Below are 6,000 nucleotides of genomic sequence, written 5' to 3' on the forward strand. Positions count from 1 at the left end.
GAGAGATGATGCGTAAGAGGGAGAGAGGGAGAGAGAGAGAGAGAGAGAGAGAGAGAGAGAGAGAGAGAATGATGCGTAAGAGAGAGAGAGAGAGAATGATGCGTAAGAGAGAGAGATGATGCATAAGAGGGAGAGAGATAGAGAGAGAGAGGGAGAGAGAGCGAGAGGGGGGGAGAGAGAAGGGGAGAGAGAGAGAGAGAGAGCAAGAGAGGGAGAGAGAGAAAGAGAAAGAGGTAGAAAAAAAGACAGGGAGTATTATCCATAGCAACACTATTATCACTACATCCCGTTGGGGGATCCCCTTTGAACAGCTCTGATGTGTCTCCCCTTCACACCCTATTGCTAGGTTTTAGTGAGTCACTCCTCATCCTCTTTGGGGAACGTCTGGGGCCGTCCCATAATGGACTTCATGTTACTTTTTGTTCTGAAGCTATTGTGATGTTTCTTCTTGATCTATAAAGCCCATGGGGGCAATATTTCTGAATAATCTTACTGCCCCCCCCCCCCCCGACACACACACACACACACACACACACACACACACACACACACACACACACACACACACACACACACACACACACACACACACACACACACACACACACACACAGATAAACAGCACAGAACATGTAACACACAACATATTTAATTCTGTCCCTGCTTTCAGATGAGTGCTGTGACAACATGTTTTTTACAGTGTAGGTGAGTTTATAGTTGGGTCATCTGTGGCACTTCCGTGACCGTGGAGAGCGAAGGTCAGTTTCTCAATGGATGTGTCATCTAGGAGGGTTAATAAACACATTTAGCCGGGGTGTTTTTTTTTTTTTTAAGGCAGGGACATTTTGTGAGAGACCAAAATCCAAAATGGCTGTCGTGGAGATTTACTTTTTTATGGTTTGACCTATGATCCACAATACATGGTTTCAGAGCTTATTTTGGTTCAAGGAATACATATTTGGTGTTTATATAATGATTTAACCTATTTTCGACCTTCCAAAATGCAAGATGGCTGCAAACATTTAGCTCCAAAGGAGATTCTCTTTCTAAATCGTCACAGAGCCTTCATAATACTTAGGCTCTAATGAAAGCTCTGCTCACGATTAGTTGAATACTATACAGTATACGTACACAGAAGTCATCTCTGAGGGCAATAAAGTCAATGTTTGTGTGTAAACAACAGTTGCTGATTTGCGGTTTTCCATTAAATGTGGTAGGCTACTGAGAATATGGTGTCCAGTCCCCCCGTCCCCCCTCCCCTAAAATGTCTATACGAACCCGGGGGGCTGGGAGGGGGGTTAAGAAGAAGCGACCTGGGCCGTCTGGCAGCCACAGGACCGCCAGAACGGAGGAAGAGACCGTCACAACTACCAGCAGGCTGTGAGGGTTCGGCGTGGCATGGAAGAGGAGACCCCACATGCAGGAAACACGAGCAGAGAGAGAAGAGGCTGAGGCGACGGCATGAAGTGAACGGGCTTTTACTTTACAGTTGCGACAAAGATACACGTTGCAAACGGTAGCACAAAACAAAAGCGAACTGTACAACCCCGAAAACAAACTCAGCAGTGCTGGAAAAATAGGGACTAAGAGGAACGGACTCACGGGGGAAACACTGGTGACAAGGTGAGTACGTGAGCGAACACAACTGTGGAGAAACAAAACAATACAATGGCACGACAATGAATGTGAGGAACGGACGGGCAGCTCTATATACTGCCCGTGATTACTAATAAGTGCCAGCTGGTATAAGGTCAGGCTGGAGAACACAAGGCATAGTGAAACAAAACTCACATCATTAATAAAAGCATGTGTAAAGGAATATCTAAAAGGAAAAACATAAGTAAAAGAGATGAACCTTTAAAGGGCACATGAAAAGGATACCTTAAAGCAGTGGTCACCAACCTTTTTAAGCCCAAGATCACTTTTTTTTTTTTTTTTAGTGAAGGCAAGATCTACCTATTGAAGCGTTGAGAGAAAAAGACAGCCAAGACTGTACTTTAAACTGAATGACTTTTATTTGCCTGTATTGTAATTACATGCAATGCTTTGGTCCTACATTAAAACGTCAAAGTAGAACTGTAATATGTACTTTCTCAGTCAGTGCTAAGTGTAGTCATCTTATGCAGCATCACTTTTCACATCAAAACCAAAGTAGAACTGTAACGTGGACTTTCTCATATTATTAACATTGACAAACATATTTACAATTAGCATTTTATAAAGTAGAACTGTAATATGTACTTTCTCAGTCAGTGCTAAGTGCAGTCCTCTTATGCAGCAAGACTACAGACTTCACAAAACAAGCTAATCAGGGTAATACTAAGGCTACCTGCCCGACCCCACCTTGACCCATCACACTTTGAGATCATGAGATGGCTTAAGGTGGAAGACAGAGTAAATCAGATAGGGATGTGCCTAGTTCACAGAATAGTGCACGGGGTAGTGCCAGTGTACTTCAACAACTACTTCAACCGAATCAGGGACACCCATGCATACCCAACTAGGCGCAGCTCAACTGACTTTGTGCCAGTCAGATTCAGGAGCTGTATGGGGAAGTAGTCCTTTCTGTATTCAGCAGCTGTCTATTGGAACAGTCTGCCCAGTGAACTGAAAATCGTAGACAATGCCGTTAGATTCAAGTCCAGCCTGAAGACATGGCTCAAAAGGGACTATACTTGACCTAGACACTTAGCTTAAGGCACCTTGCATGTTGTATGAGTCTGTTATGTATATAAATGTTAAATGGTATTATGTGATGTGTTGTGATGTCATGTTTTGTATGATGCATGTATAAGCATCACACTCCCCTACCCCCCCCCAGAAGGACCACAATGGAAATAAGCTCTGAGCTTTTTTGTGTTTCATCCTTGGCAGTATATTCTGACTGTGCTTTTCTGTCACATGTTTTAGCAACTGATTCCAGTGACTGTGTTGTCCTGGTCCTTTTAGACCTGTCGGCCGCATTTGACACAGTGGACCATGACATTTTAATTGCCCGCCTTGAACAGCGGGTGGGCATCAGAGGCATAGCCCTTGAATGGTTCATGTCCTACCTGGCAGATCGATCTTTTTGTGTCAAGCTCGAGGACTCCGTGTCCTCTACTGCCCCCCTATTGTACGGTGTACCCCAGGGCTCGATACTTGGCGCCGTCCTGTTCTCTATTTATTTATTGCCCCTTGGTTCCATCCTCAGAAAGCACGGCATTCCTTTTCACTGCTACGCTGATGACAGCCAGATCTATATGCCACTAAAAAAAAGTCTGGCTCCTTTTCCATAGACCCGCTGACCAAATGTCTCGATGACATTAAATCCTGGATGGCATTGAATTTTTTTTAATTTTAATGACAAAAAGACGGAGGTCATGGTTTTTGGTGCCCCCCTCTGTGACCTCACTGCTAGATCTGGGTTCGCTGGCACAACATGTCAAACCGTTAGTGAAGAACCTAGGTGTAAAAATCGACCCAGACCTTAAATTTGACAGCCAGATCAAGGCCGTGGTCAAATCGAGCTTTTTCCAGTTGAGGCAGCTGGCCAAAATTAAGCCCATCCTACAGGCGCAGCATTTTGAAGCAGTAATCCATGCATTTGTGACAACTAGGCTGGATTACTGCAATGCACTCTATATAGGGGTGAGTGGATCCTCAGTGGCTCGCCTTCAAATGGTGCAGAACGCCGCTGCACGTCTTGTAACTGGCACCCGTAAATATGACTGGCTCCCCGTGCACTTTAGGATTCATTTTTAAATTATTTTATTTGCTTTTAAAGCTCTTCATGACCTCGCCCCACCCTACCTCTCTGAGCTGTTGCAGGTCTATACACCTTCTCGCTCTCTCAGGTCAGCTGACCAGCTGCTCCTAGTAGTGCCTACAACTAGGCGTAAGCTCAGGGGGGACCGTGGTTTCTCCGCTGTCGCCCCCAAAACGTGGAATGAGCTGCCACTGCAGATTAGGCAGGCCTCATCACTGCCCCGTTTTAAAGGCCTCCTTAAGACCCACCTTTTCTCTCTGGCTTTCGACACCATGTAGCTTGTTGATTTTATGATCTTATTGTCTTACTGTGTTGTTGTTGTATCTTTTGTTACTGTGTCCTTTGCTTTTAATTTTTTTTTTTAAATATGATCTATTTAAATTTGTATTGCTGCCTATATTTACCTAATGTTTTCTTCTCTGTTTTGGTACTCTTGTTTTTTTTAATCTATTTTAGTGCTGCTTATAGTTTTTAATATGCTCCCTCTGTACAGCACTTTGTGCCCCTGTGGCTGTTAAAGCGCTTTATAAATAAAGTTGGATTGGATTGGATTGGATGTTTATTTTTTATATTGTCAAATAAAGTCATTCATTCATTCATGCAGCATCACTTTTCACATCAAAACAAAAGTAGAACTGTAATGTGGACTCTCATATTATTAACATTAGAAAATGCTAATTGTAAATATGTTTGTAAAAGTAGAACTGTAATATGTACTTTCTCAGTCAGTGCTAAGTGCAGTAATCTTATGCAGCATCACTTTTCACATCAGGGAAAGATCTACAGGGAAGGTCTCAAAGATCGACCAGTCGATCGCGATCGACGGGTTGGTGACCACTGCCTTAAAGGAAACATATGAAAAGGATAAACCTTTCAGGAAACATATGTAAAGATAAACCTTTTGAGGAAACATATGTAAAGATAAACCTTTTAAAACACAAGCTAAAACGCACCACACAACATAAACAGAGGAAACACAGCATATCCAGCAGACCTAGGACTAAAGGCCTGATAAGGTCCAATATCTGGAGCTGCTGCGTTTGGCCACCAGAGGGCGGCAGAAAACCACTGCTCAGACTACTGCTTGACCTTACTCCTAGAACCCACCTCACCCCTGCCCACTTTGACTATAGAATGGCTTAGAGTAGACGACAGAGTACAGCAACTTGCAATGGGCCTGGTCTACAAGATACACTGCACGACCAAGGTACCCATGTACATGTCAAAATACTTCCCAAAGGTCAGTGAATACCACGACCACAACACCAGAGGGAGCTCCACAAATCATGTTAAACCCAGATTCGGCTCAAACAAGGGCCGGCTTGGATTCTGTTTTAAATTTCGAAGTGAATTTTATTGTTTGTTTTGAGTTGACCTTTAAATTTAGCCCGGCTACAGTAAATTAGTTTATTAACCCTCCTAGATGAGAAACCATTGAGAAACGGAGCTTCGCTCTCCGCGCTCACGGAAGTGCCACAGATGACCCAACTACTAGTGCCCTGACAACATGGTTTTTACAGTGTAGAAGGTGTGGTCAGTGATCTGACAACATGGTTTTTACAGTGTAGAAGGTGTGGTCAGTGGTCTGACAACATGGTTTTTACAGTGTAGAAGGTGTGGTCAGTGGTCTGACAACATGGTTTTTACAGTGTAGAAGGTGTGGTCAGTGCCCTGACAACATGGTTTTTACAGTGTAGAAGGTGTGGTCAGTGATCTGACAACATGGTTTTTACAGTGTAGAAGGTGTGGTCAGTGGTCTGACAACATGGTTTTTACATTGTAGAAGGTGTGGTCAGTGATCTGACAACATGGTTTTTACAGTGTAGAAGGTGTGGTCAGTGGTCTGACAACATGGTTTTTACAGTGTAGAAGGTGTGGTCAGTGGTCTGACAACATGGTTTTTACAGTGTAGAAGGTGTGGTCAGTGGTCTGACAACATGGTTTTTACAGTGTAGAAGGTGTGGTCAGTGGCCTGACAACATGGTTTTTACAGTGTAGAAGGTGTGGTCAGTGGCCTGACAACATGGTTTTTACAGTGTAGAAGGTGTGGTCAGTGGTCTGACAACATGGTTTTTACAGTGTAGAAGGTGTGGTCAGTGGTCTGACAACATGGTTTTTACAGTGTAGAAGGTGTGGTCAGTGGTCTGACAACATGGTTTTTACAGTGTAGAAGGTGTGGTCAGTGGCCTGACAACATGGTTTTTACAGTGTATTGACAATAAAGTAATTACAATACTATAGTAGTCTATAGA

This window comes from Notolepis coatsorum (genome assembly GCF_963971535.1).
Source record: "Notolepis coatsorum genome assembly, contig: SUPER_7_unloc_7, whole genome shotgun sequence".
NCBI lineage: Eukaryota > Metazoa > Chordata > Actinopteri > Aulopiformes > Paralepididae > Notolepis > Notolepis coatsorum.